We start from the raw sequence: 14082 nt of genomic DNA on the forward strand, positions 1-14082 counted from the left end.
ACGGCATGTTAAAGAAAAAGCCGACAAAATACGGGCGACAATGGTGCCCAAGCTAATATGTGCCCTAAAGAACAAAATGTGCGCTTTAGATGCTGATCTGTGGTCTGATAACTACAAGAAGAGAAATTTTTTCACTGTGACATCGCATTATGTTAACGATGAACGACAGCTAGAAACGCTTGTTTTGCTAAACAACTGAGTTTCCGGACGTACCTAAGACAGGAAAGAACATTCGGCACGAAATCGAAGGGCGGTTGCTTGAGTTAGCAATTAACAAGAAAGATCTTACAAAATGTTACTTTGTCACCGACCAAGGAGCTAATATGAAGAGGGCACTTGAATCTTACGACCGTTTGCCTTGCTTTGATCACTTTCTGATGACTGCGCTTCGTCACACATTTCAAGAGACGTTTTTAGAAGGCGAAGCTCCTGAAATACTGTCGTGTTTGGTATCAGCAAGAGCTATAGTAGGCTATTTGAAGAGATAGGGTCACTCGGGGCGTCTGCAGCACTCTGTGAAGCAAGAAGCTGTAACGCGGTGGAACAGTATACTGTTAATGCTCAATTCCATCATAAGTCAAAGTCAAATTGACGATATTCGAGATCTACTAGAATCAAAATTCTTAGAAACTTTCCATGAAGAGTGCGTACGAGAAGTTATCGCTTTTCTAACCCTCTTTAAAGAAGCTAGTTTGGATTTGGAAAGTGAAAAAGTAACAACGCTGGAACGTGTGCTGCATTGGTACACGCGTCTGTTACATCATTGTGAACCAGAAGAGAGTAACAACGAAGTAAGAGATATTTTTATAAGTTACGATCGTTTATAAACCTGTTGAACTATCGGACTTTAATTATGTGTATATTGTTTATCCTTTTCAGTGCATGACGAGAATAGAAACGAGAGCAGCATACTTCATCAGAGAGAAGTACAAATTGGAGGCTATCCATTACGTTGACACGGTTCTATGGCCATCACGACGTCATTTGAAGAAAGTTACGGCAGAAAAAAAGCAAGTCGCGTATGCTGAAATTCGACGATTGTGCTCAGAACTGCCTGTAAATGGTAAGGTTGAATCACTGACACAAATTTGTAAACAAATGTTTGTTTGTCTAATCTTCCACCTTTCGTTAGATCAACAATTATGCCATCTAAAATGTACAATATTTGGGAAAGATTTCGCAGCCTAAAAATTACACAATGCTCTTTGATGTAATTTTTGCGATATATAGTCCTCTCCGTGTAAGAACGTACCCTAAGGGTGCAACCTTACCCTTTCTCTCCTGTAATATTAAGGTATTGATTTATAGTTACTTTTCTTGCTGTTGGGTATTTTTCAGGTCTTTTTCAGTGTCGGTAACCATACAGTTTAGGGACCCTACTTGCCGATACGACGTCTTACATTTACCGTTAATCTGGCACGTTGGCAACGTTCAATCACTGTTCTAGCGTGAATTGCGTGTTGCCACCGCATTGCCGTTAAAGTCACATTTGCGAGAATATTTAAAGCATATTTTCTTTTTCTGTGGGATTGTAAATCTATTTGGCTAATACCAGGTAAGTAGAATTGTGGCATGTTCGGATAATGCATTTAATAACATAGTTTGTGTGAAATGATGAAAGTGCTCAAATACGCCAGTCTCATGTCTAGATCTACCGGTACATGAAATAACTCTTGCGAGACGAAATTTTGGCAGTAGAACCTATAACATTATTATTTTCAAATCCGCAGTGAACTTGAAAGCTGACCTAATTTCCGTTCACGGAGCTTGAAGATATAACCAGCGTGCAGGCTGAAAATATGCCCAATAATCTCTGTCCTTACTGATTACTGGTATTGAAGAGAGAAGGAAATGTTCGCGCAAAAGAAATGGAAGTCATTGGATGTCTGGAATTTTCGAAAATCACATTGCAAAGACTTACTAAATAAATTGCATCGTTTAACACGCCCCTCTTTTCAAGAATATGGTTATAGTACGCCTACTGTATATCAAAATAAAGTAACATTAATTTGAGTGAGAAAGTGTGTTTATTTCCTTAATTCCTCATTGAGCGTGGAAATCGACTTAATTATGAATATCTTGATTTATTTCATCTTAACTTTTATCATTTCCTAGGGTAGGGAAACATTCATTATCGGTGTTTACATTGAGGTTAGTTTGTTATGGTTATGTCTGGTGATTTTAATATGTAACCAGGCAGATTGGCAGCAGTGATCAGCCATTACAAAAAAGAGAAAAGAAGAGCATCGGGCGGCGATATTTACTTTCTGGGGTATTGCCTTACGTGGCAATTACTATATATATAGGAATTCACTGGAAATATGGCTTTTTAGTAACCAGTAATCCTAACTAAGTTTTATACATATTTAAGGGTGACAGGAATGCATTACGGATGTTTTTGTTCATTTTTAGAGCCCATTCAAGCAAACAGTGACCAAGTCCATCCCATGAAAAAGTCCAAGGTGGACTGGAGTTCGGATGAGGACGACGAAAATGGACACACGCATTCTACTAATGATTTCGACAGGTACTTTTCGCTCTCCTAATCCGACTGTAGTTGTGCCGAAGGACACATTTGAAGTGGTGGAAAACGCATGCGGAGTTATTTGCAAGGCTGTCGGCAGTAGTCAGAAGAGTTCTCTGCATTCCTGCCACTAGTGCTGCCAGCGAGGGAAATTTTAGCCAGGCCGGTCACCTGCTGTCCAGCAAAAGATCGTGCTTGGAATCAGACAAGGTGGATCCATCACAATTTCATATTCTGAACATACCACGAAATCCCAAGAAAGGAAACATTCCTCAAACTCTTTAAATGTATGATTCCGCTGTCATTTACTTCACAGGAAGAAGTGTAAACCGCCAGCTGTAGTAGTATCTCTAAGAACACAAATGACTCCTGTGCATCAGGCAGCACCAATGACGCAAAACGAATTGTATAGTTATGATTCACATGTAATTTTATTTACAGGTCATAATTTGTTTATAAATTAACGCTTGTAAAAAGAAAATTGATGAGTATTTGTTTAAAAACAATCCTGCATTTGATATTAGTACAGTGTATATATGGCCGAGTCTGGAGGTAGGCTACACATAGCCCATTATTAATGTGTCCCCGTTTATCTAGCGCACGGAACAAAATACTATATGAAGACATTACAGTTCATAACGTTACAATTATTGGAATACGTGATCACCTCAAAGACGAAAATCCAATAGTCTGCAACATATTAACACACTTCAAATGTAACATATACAATTGTAATATTTAGGTTATAGAACTGATAGTAAAAAACGAAAGACATTTGTAAAAGAAATAGGTGAGGGTTAATGTAAAGTAGTGGCCTATGATCTCGAGTCCGGCGAAGCGCAGCTCGTTGGCTGGCTAGCACTGAGTCCGCCGGTTACTGGCTACCGATCGAGCGCTTGGCGCACTCGGCCAGTCGCTGATGATCGGTAGCCCGCAACCGGCTGCACAGGACGCTTGGTCGCATACTCCCGAGAGCCATAGAGGCGAGCGGTACTCGCCGGTAAGAATCAGAGATAATGCAGACCTCTAGCTAGAACGACGCATCAAGTTGGCCGTGAAGTCAGTCTTACCGTTGCCTACGAGTATATACATATATGTATCTCGTAGGCAACGGTCTTACTAATAAAAAGTCTTTATACAGTTGTTTAACACTTGTAATAGCTATACAGTGAATAAACCCTGTATAAGCGATGCAGATTTTTCTTACTAATAAACGAAGTATAAGCATTGTATTACTCGTTGCCAACGTTATTGTATAATACAAGGCCTTGAAATAGAGCCCGTAAGACGCTATCGAAGTGGTCACGTTGAAGTTCAATGCCGGGCCGCTAGGACCGCTTTCTTGCCCCATGTGTAGCAGGTTCGCGCCTTGAAACGTGATTTTTAAGTGAGTTGGTTGTGGATGTGTGTATTCCAGTCATGGTTTATTCACGAGAAATTAAAGGTAGTGGAATTTCGTTTCACAAGATTCCAGTGAATGTTCAATGTTCGAAACATTAAACAGAGGAAGCATTACGCATGAGATACGACTTCCAGCTGATGAAACTAGGCCTCTCAGTTCCTAAGTTTTGATCCCAGTTACGTCATAAAAATCGTGCGATCCCAAAAATTTGTCACTGGACTTTTTTTTGCAAATAATGGTACCATGACCGGCGACCATTTGAGAGGCCTCTTTAAACTCAGAAATATTAAATTATGAAAACGGTAAGGAAACTAACCTGAAAAGTAATTTTTACAACAAATTTGGAGGAAATTAGCGTAGCAAGAGCGAAAAATAATTTATTTTCCCCTGAAACAATCTCTGTTTTGAGAAGTATAGAGATGGTTTGTCCCGATAGCATTAAAGAGACAGTTGAAAAAAACATTTGTTTTATGGAGCATTTTATGAAATGGTTCGATGCGCATGAAGTCTGCAGCCCCTCACATGCTACATATTCCAGGAATGAGAACAAACGAGCATCTTTTAGTACTGAAGATGAACAACTCAGTTGGTTAATTAATGATTTCCAGTCATATATTAAGAAAATTCAAATGCATTCGGAGAAAGTGAAAAGATTCACGAGGTAAATTATCAGACATTGATCTTGACTACCCAATCCACTGTGGCCTGCGTAAAATACCTCATAAGTATACATTTGCATTATGTATTGACGAGGAACCTAACGAGCTATGATATCGAGGTCTTCTTCAGCTACTAAGATGCAATCGAAACAACGCTCCATACTGGGATTAATGTGGCATCAAAACATGTCAATGTTGAGCTGGGAATGAAGAGAAGACCCACACTGTACGAACCAGTTTCCTACAATCAAGAGAGTCCCAGATGGATGAAAAAGAACGCATGAAAGTCGCGAATATGTGCAAATTCCGCAGCTTTCTGAGCACATAATATCTATCATTACAAAACCCTTGCAAGGTAAATTACATCAAATCTGCTTGAACAATACTTGATTGTAAATAGTTGGCTACTATTATATAAATATGATTAATTTGTTTCAAGATCAACAGCTAAAATGCCTGGTATTTCTGTAGCTATGGTAGCATTATACTTAATGCGGGTGGTCGAAGAACAAAGGGACTGTGAAGGCTGTTTAGAACATATCTCTTCTCAAGGTACTCAAAGTCCAACATTGTGCCTTATTCGTTTTCAAGATCGAGGAGTCCTCAGATACCCAAAATTATCGGAATTTGTCACCTCTGCTGTGCAGTACTTGCCCCGAAAGGAGTCACTAAAAAGTGTACGTTTCTTTTCGAAAGACATGTTCATCAGTGAAATTCAGTGTAGGAAGTGTAAAGACGACAAATCACTTTTTCTACTCAAAAAATTTGTGAGACCTCTATTAGACAACATTGCTTCGAGCCACTCTGGTAGAAGAGAGAAAGTTTTGAAACTTGATAAGAAACCTCTCAAAAGGCAAGTTTTGAAACTTCGGTGACATATCTATAAAAAAAGTACTGTCAATAGTCGCAAAAAAATTGAGCTCTGTTTATTTAGGATATAATTTACTTATTGACATATACGGCCATGCGAATACAAGAGGGCAAGAATGCGATCCTAGTGGCTGAATGGTGAACTAGAATGCCACCCGTTTCCATGAGTGTATTTCAAGTAGTGATGGGTCGAACTAGCTCTTTTGAGGAAGCTAGCTCATTCGCTCCCGCTCCTAACTGAGAGTCGTTCAAAAGAGTCGACTCTTGGGAGCGGGAAAGTAGGAGCGAGCCGAGGAAGTCAGAGGCCGCTCTCCGCTCCAGGTTCGTTCGTTCATTCGTTCATCCGGTTTAGGGCAGACGGCTCTTTATGACTTCCGGTCGCTCTGTATGACTTCCGGGAACGAACGATATAAGAGAATCGAGACGGCGGTGGATATAGCTCAAATAGTTCACATTTTCCACAAAAGATGGCAACACAATGTACAATTTAGAAACTACAGCAATTGGTTGGAAAAGAGAACTATCTATTGCGAATTATTCAAAACCTACTTCACGACAACAGCATAATCATCAGTGACGGTATAAATATCTCACGACCAATTCATCAAACAAACGGGGTACTCCAAGGAGATCCACTGAGCCCTCTGCTCTTCATTGCAGCAACAGCTGACGTAGTTCAAGCAATATCATCAGAAAAGGTACGCCTATATATCTATGCAGATGATAGGGTAATAACATCAACAGACCAGGTAGAAATGCAGATTGCCTTCGATCAACTGGTGCAATGGACAAAGGAAAATGAACTAAAATTAACGAAAAAAGACTGTGTCCATGAGCTTCAGAAAAGGGGGACCACAGGCCTCTTTCTTCTACCAAGAAAAGAAACTAACAGCAGTGTCACACTTCAAATATCTTGACATGACCTTACAAACACGTGGCATCATATTCAGGAAACACATAGAAGACAAAACAAACACGGCTATCAAGGCGATGAACGACATAAAACTCATCAATAGACTATCAATTAGAACAGCAATGAAATTATTCAAAATTAAAATCACTCCTATCATAACATATGGACTAGAATTAATTTGGATACACTGCACACAGAGAAATCTGGAACAGATTGGGAAAGTGAAAGCCACTTTTCTGAAAAAAATATTATGCCTTTCCAAATTCACACCCTCTCGTCTCGCCTACGAGCTCACCAGGGAGCCTTTCTTCATTGAGGAACTACGACTACAGCTACTTTTGCCAGCAACTCCTGCATATAAAGGCCTCATGGAAGTGCTTTGGAAAAAGAAAAATGAAATATTGTCAGAGTTCTACGCTACAGACGCTATGATCTACAGCGATTGGCAACAAGGGAACTATGAGCTGAGACATTTAGTGACACGCTACGCCGTTCATGGCTTCCACTTCAAGGTGTGCATGACCAGCAAATATCACGATGCAGACGTCACCTGTGTTTGTGCTTTGTGCAACAGAAGCTGTGATCGATATCACGCAATGATATGCAGTGAAAGGAAGTGCTCATTGAAAATGCTTTGCAGTGAGGGACTATCCTAATAACTGTTGTTAACTATTTGTTGTTTTTTTTCCTGCACATTGTGCGCTTTTCCTCTTTATTATTATAGAAAGCTACTCTTGAAATAAAACAAATGAACAAGTAATATATGCACTCCTGGCAATATTGGCAATTAATCTAACGATAAAGCTTTATTTACAGTAACGAAGAAATGTATCACAAATATGCAGTTACTGGATAAAACATAATATTACTTTGCCTATGTTCCTTTCTTCTTAAAGTGATGCCTTTCAAGACTGAATGCACCGTAACGAGACGCATGTTCATGATATTGGCAATACTTACACGTTAATAAATAATTGTTTAAAAATGTAATGGGTTGTAAGTTACTATGGTATATACTAAGGCATGAGTTATTTATTCATAAAAGGCCAAAATAGTGTCATTTTACATTTTCTAGATTAATCATGACCCGTTTTTATTTGAAGGAGCGAGATGGCGCACGGCCGTCTGGATACCTCGCTCCTTATAAGGAGCTAGCTAGAGCGACGCATCAAGTCGGCCGTGGATGGCGCGATGTAGTTCACCTTTCCCACAACAGATGGCAAAACAATGTGCAGTTTGGCACGCTACTCTTGGAATAAAACAAACGAACAATATACATACACTGCTGGCAACATTAGCAATTAATCCAATGATAAAGTTTTATATGCAGTAACGCCTCCTCTGCGAACCATGTGACCTTGCCGTGGTGGGGAGGCTTGCGTGTCCCAATGATGCAGATAGCCGAGCCGCAGGTGCAACCATATCGGATGGGTATCTGTTGAGAGACCAGACTAACGAATGGTTCATCGAAAGGGGGGTAGCAGCCTTTCGGTAGTTGCAAGGGCGGCAGTCTAGATGATTGACTGATACGGCCTTGTAATAATACTCAACATGGCTTAGCTGTGTTGATACTGCTACACGGCTGAAAGCAACGGGAAACTACAGCCGTAACTAACTCCCGAGGACATGCAGCTCTCTCTGTATGAATGATGTACTGATGATGGCTTCCTCCCGGGTAAAATATTCCGGAGGTAAACTAGTCCCCCATTCGGATCTCCGGGTGGGGACTACACGAGAGGGGGCGATCATCAGGAAGATGGATACTGACATTCTGCGAGTCGGTGCGTGGAATGTTAGAAGTTTGAATCGTTGTGGTAGGTTAGAGAATCTGAAAAGGGAGATGGATAGGCTAAAGTTAGATGTAGTTGGCATAAGTGAAGTACGTTGGCAGGAAGAACAAGATTTTTGGTCAGGCGACTACCGAATTATCAACACAAAATCAAACAGAGGAAATGCAGGAGTTGGTTTAATAATGAATAAGAAAATAGGACAGCGGGTAAGCTACTACGACCAGCATAGTGAAAGAATTATTGTCGTCAAGATAGACACCAAACCAATGCCCACCACAATAGTGCAGGTCTATATGCCTACTAGTTCAGCGGATGATGAAGAAATCGAAAGAATATATGAGGAGATAGAAGATTTAATACAATATGTAAAAGGTGACGAGAATCTAATTGTGATGGGAGACTGGAATGCAGTGGTAGGCCAAGGAAGAGAAGGTAGTACAGTAGGAGAATTTGGATTGGGACAAAGGAACGAAAGAGGAAGTCGGCTGGTTGAATTCTGCACTGATCATAATTTAGTCCTTGCCAATACTTGGTTCAAACACCACAAACGACGGCTGTATACGTGGACGAGACCTGGAGACACTGGAAGGTATCAAATAGACTTCATTATGATTAGGCAGAGATTCAGAAACCAGGTGTTGGATTGCAAAACTTTCCCAGGAGCAGACGTGGACTCTGGCCACAACTTGTTGGTCATGAAATGCCATCTGAAGTTGAAGAAATTGAAGAAAGGTAAGAATGCAAAAAGATGGAATCTAGACAAGTTGAAAGAAAAGAGTGTGAGGGATTGTTTCAAGGAAAATGTTGCACAAGGACTAAATGAAAAGGCTGAAGGAAAGACTATAGAGGAAGAGTGGAGAGTCATGAAAAATGAAGTCAGTAGGGCTGCTGAAGAAATGTTAGGAAGGAAGAAAAGATCAACTAAGAATCAGTGGATAACTCAGGAGATACTAGACCTGATTGATGAACGACGAAAATACAAGAATGCTAGAAATGAAGAGGGCAGAAAAGAATACAGGCGATTAAAGAATCAAGTGGATAGAAAGTGCAAGGTAGCTAAGGAAGAATAGCTGAAGGAGAAGTGCAAGGATGTCGAAGGCTGTATGGTCCTGGGAAAGGTAGATGCTGCATACAGGAAAATCAAGGAAACCTTTGGAGAAAGGAAATCTAGGTGTATGAATATTAAGAGCTCAGATGGAAAACCACTTCTAGGGAAAGAAGGCAGAGCAGAAAGATGGCAGGAGCATATCCAACAGTTGTATCAAGGTAAAGATGTAGATAATTTGGTTCTGGAACATGAAGAGGCTGTTGATGCTGATGAAATGGGAGACCCAATTTTGAGGTCAGAGTTTGACAGAGCTGTGAGTGACCTAAATAGGAACAAGGCACCTGGAATTGATGACATTCCCTCTGAATTACTGACTGCCTTAGGAGAAACCAGCATGGCAAGGTTATTTCATTTAGTGTGCAAGATGTATGAGACAGGAGAAGTCCCATCCGATTTTCAGAAGAATGTTGTTATACCTATTCCCAAGAAAGCCGGTGCTGACAGGTGTGAAAACTACCGCACCATTAGTTTAGTATCTCATGCCTGCAAAATTTTAACACGTATTATTTACAGAAGAATGGAAAAACAAGTTGAAGCTGAGTTGGAAGAAGATCAATTTGGCTTCAGAAGAAATGTAGGAACACGTGAAGCAATCCTGACTTTACGTCTGATCTTAGAGGATCGAATCAAGAAGGACAAGCCCACGTACATGGCATTCGTAGATCTAGAAAAGGCATTCGATAATGTTGATTGGACCAAGCTATTTATGATTCTGAAGATGATGGGGATCAGATACCGAGAACGAAGAATTATCTACAATCTGTATAAAAATCAGTCTGCAGTGATAAGAATCGAGGGATTTGAAAAAGAAGCAGCAATCCAGAAAGGAGTGAGGCAAGGCTGCAGTTTGTCCCCTCTCCTTTTCAATGTTTACATAGAACAGGCAGTAAGGGAAATCAAAGAGAAATTTGGAAAGGGAATCACAGTCCAAGGAGAAGAAATCAAAACCTTGAGATTTGCCGATGATATTGTTATTTTATCTGAGACTGCAGAAGATCTCGAGAAGTTGCTGAATGGTATGGATGAAGTCTTGGGTAAGGAGTACAAGATGAAAATAAATAAGTCCAAAACAAAAATAATGGAGTGCAGTCGAACGAAGGCAGGTGATGCGGGAAATATTAGATTAGGAAATGAAGTCTTAAAGGAAGTAGATGAATATTGTTACTTGGGTAGTAAAATAACTAACGATGGCAGAAGTAAGGAGGACATAAAATGCAGACTAGCACAAGCAAGGAAGAGCTTTCTTAAGAAAAGAAATTTGCTCACTTCAAACATTGATATCGGAATTAGAAATATGTTTTTGAAGACGTTCGTGTGGAGCGTGGCATTGTATGGAAGTGAAACATGGACAATAACTGGCTCAGAAAGAAAGAAAGAGAATAGAAGCTTTTGAAATGTGGTGTTACAGAAGAATGCTGAAGGTGAGATGGATAGATCGAATCACGAATGAAGAGATACTGAATCGAATTGGTGAGAGGAGATCTATTTGGCTAAATTTGACGAGAAGAAGAGTTAGAATGATAGGACACATCTTAAGACACCCAGGACTTGTTCAGTTGGTTTTTGAAGGAAGTGTAGGGGGGTAAGAACGGTAGGGGTAGGCCAAGGTATGAATATGACAAGCAGATTAGAGCAAACGTAGGATGCAATAGTTACGTAGAAATGAAAAGGTTAGCACAGGATAGGGTGGCATGGAGAGCTGCATCAAACCAGTCTATGGACTGATGACTCAAACAACAACATGCAGTAACGAAGAAATGTATCACAAATATACAGTTTTACTTGATGACATCTAATATTATATTACTTTGCCTAAGTTCCAATCTCCTTAAAATGATGTCTTTCATGATTGAATGCACCGTACGGGATGTATGTTCGAGATATTGGCAATACTTCCGTTCGACCCCGGCAGTCTAGATGAGCATAAGAAAAATATTCCCGTTCACGTAGTTTACATTTCACTCAACAGATGTCTCTAAATATCTTCTTTCGACTGGACCTACAGAAAGTTTCTCGCTTGACTCTCCGCGTTGGAACAACAGATTCTTTCATTCAATAATGCAGCATAGGAAACATAACTTATTAAACGCGATCTTTAACGAAAATAATGAAACTACTATCAGCACAAATGTACATATAACCAAGTATACTACAGTACGCATGGTATTTTGACTTTTTTTCGCGTACAATTCAAGAACGATTAGGCCTACACCGTATGAGACGTATATGTTCGATATATTGGCATTCCGTACACGATTACACTACCTATTTCTTCTTCTCCCCCTCCTTCTTCTTCTTCTTCTTCTGCTGCTGCCACTTTTCCCACACTTGTGTGGTCGCGGGTGCGAACTGTTCCGCAAATGTGGATTTGGCCCTGTTTTATAATAAATAATAATGTTATTGGCTTTACGTCCCGCCAACTACTTTTACGGTTTTCGGAGACGCCGAAGTGCCGGAATTTAGCCCCGCAGGGGTTCTTTTTCGTAACAGTAAATCTACCGACACGAGGCTGACGTATTTGAGCACCTTCAAATACCACCGGACTGAGCCAGGATCGAACCTGCCAAGTTGGAGTCGGTAGGCCAGCGCCTCAACCGCCTGAGTCACTCAGCCCGGCTGGCCCTGTTTTACGGACGGATGTCCTTCCTCACGCTAACCTTATGCGGAGGGACGTAATCAATATTGCGTGTTTCAATGGTGGTTGGTATTGTGGTGTGTTTTCTGAGTACGAAGAGGAAAGCGTTGGGACAAACACAAACACCCAGTTCCCGAGCCAGAAGAATTACATTTCCGTCTTGGCCGGGAATCGAATTCGGGACCCTTCTGCACCGAAGGTCTCAATGCTGACCATCCAGCTAAGGAGTCGGACTCCTTACACGACTGCACGTTAATAAATAATTATTTGAAAATGTACTGCGCTATACACTTTGGCATTAGTTATTTAGCCTATATTTTAAAGTCAAAACTAGCGTTATTTTCTATTTCCCTTAATTCGATTTAAAACTACGGTATATTATTTTATCCACTGTACCGTAAAACCGAAAGATTTTGGCAATATGTTGGTTCATAACTAACTTACGACCGCATTTAAGAAACAGGTGAGGATTTGTCAGAATATTTCTTAATTATTTCTGACATAATAAAACTGAGTGCGGGAAGAGGGCTAGACTGGGCAGCCTTTAAAAAAGAAAGCGGCTTCTATATGTCACGTGATTATCTGAGGCATGGTATTGGCTAGAAATGAACGAGAGTCGATGTGACGAGCTAGCTCTTTCTTGGAGTCGCAGTTGATAAAAGAGTCGGCTCGTACAGACGTGCACATTAATGGTGTCCTGACATAAACAATCAACACTGCCCCACTCCAGTATTGAAAAGAAGGGGAGAGAGTGAAGGGGTAGTGTTGAAGGCCAATCCAGTACAAAACATGGGGAAAGGGAGTGAAGGGGTAGTGTCGAAGGCACAATGACTCCCCTTCTCGCTTAACGCATTGCTGCATGGACTGCATGCAGACAGCCCGCTACAAGACTTCGTTGTGATCGAAATGGGCACAGTGGCGGATGTATTGAAGCCTACTCGTCCGGCCCCGCGGTGTACGGGGCAACGTGTCCGGCCGCCCCGAGTTCGATTCCCTGCCGGGTCAGGGGGTTTTAATTGTAAATGAGTATATCCCTGGCCTGGGGACTGCGTGTTTGTGCCGTCCTTAACGTTTCTCACATTCAACACTTCCGCAATTCCAATTACATGGAGGTTCATATATTGTGCAAGTAGGGGCAAAAGAACTCTATAGGTCGACGCTCCGAACAAATAGCATTTTAACATTAAAAAATTAAAAAGTAACCTACTCTGATAATTACAGTATTAAGAGGTAAAGGAGGTTTTTAACCGAAAAGTATTTTATACTAGTTAGGAATATTTTGTAGCTGCGTTATATCGGGTCTACCAATCCTTCTTCACCTCGTTCTTGCCATATTTCAATCCATCTCCAAACTGTCTGAAGACTGCACAGTATTGCTTGTGCTATTGCTTGGGGGACCATGTGAGCCTCCCACATACCAATAATACGTCCTCGATTCACCTGTGATAGGATAGGAGCCATCTTATTACAATGTTACAGTATAACGCTGGAATACACACACTGTGTATTCAGCACTACCTGTTCACTTCCTCCACCCCTCCCTTTTCAGTACTGGAGTGGGGCAGTGTTGATTGTTTATGTCGGGACACCATTAATGTGCGTGCGTGTACTAGCTCTCAAGGAGCAAGGAGGGAGCTAGCTCTTACAAGAGTCGACTCTCAATGAGTCGTTCAAAAGAATCAGTTCGTTCATGAACGACCCATCACTAGATTTTCAAGGCTTTGTATCACAGCATAGGCAACGTTCCACTGAATGCCGTTGAGATAGAGGTGTACGATATTGGTGTATTAAAGTAGTTATTGTTATTTATTAACAGCCCCCGGTTAGAATAACTGCGGCTTCCAAAAATTCGAACCCCGTTATGGATTCTAGCGAGCGAACTTACATTATTAATTCCAGAACTTCAACATATACAGGAATGAATGCTTACCATCTACGAGTACTTTCAACAAATTAAATATGTTCAGTTTTTGTGAGAAACATCATGTAACTAGATGTATACGACGGCAATGAACATGTTGATGTTCACGAAACACATGCAATTATTTTAACAGGAATGAGTAAGTAATCCAGCATTGAAGAATACAATTTGCAATATATACAGATCTTTTCACACTGTTCAAATTAAGTAATCGACTTCGAAGTGTACGTTTCTCCTGTAACATTGTTTTCTTTAAGAAT

This window comes from Anabrus simplex, chromosome 1, assembly GCF_040414725.1.
Source record: "Anabrus simplex isolate iqAnaSimp1 chromosome 1, ASM4041472v1, whole genome shotgun sequence".
Classification (NCBI taxonomy): domain Eukaryota; kingdom Metazoa; phylum Arthropoda; class Insecta; order Orthoptera; family Tettigoniidae; genus Anabrus; species Anabrus simplex.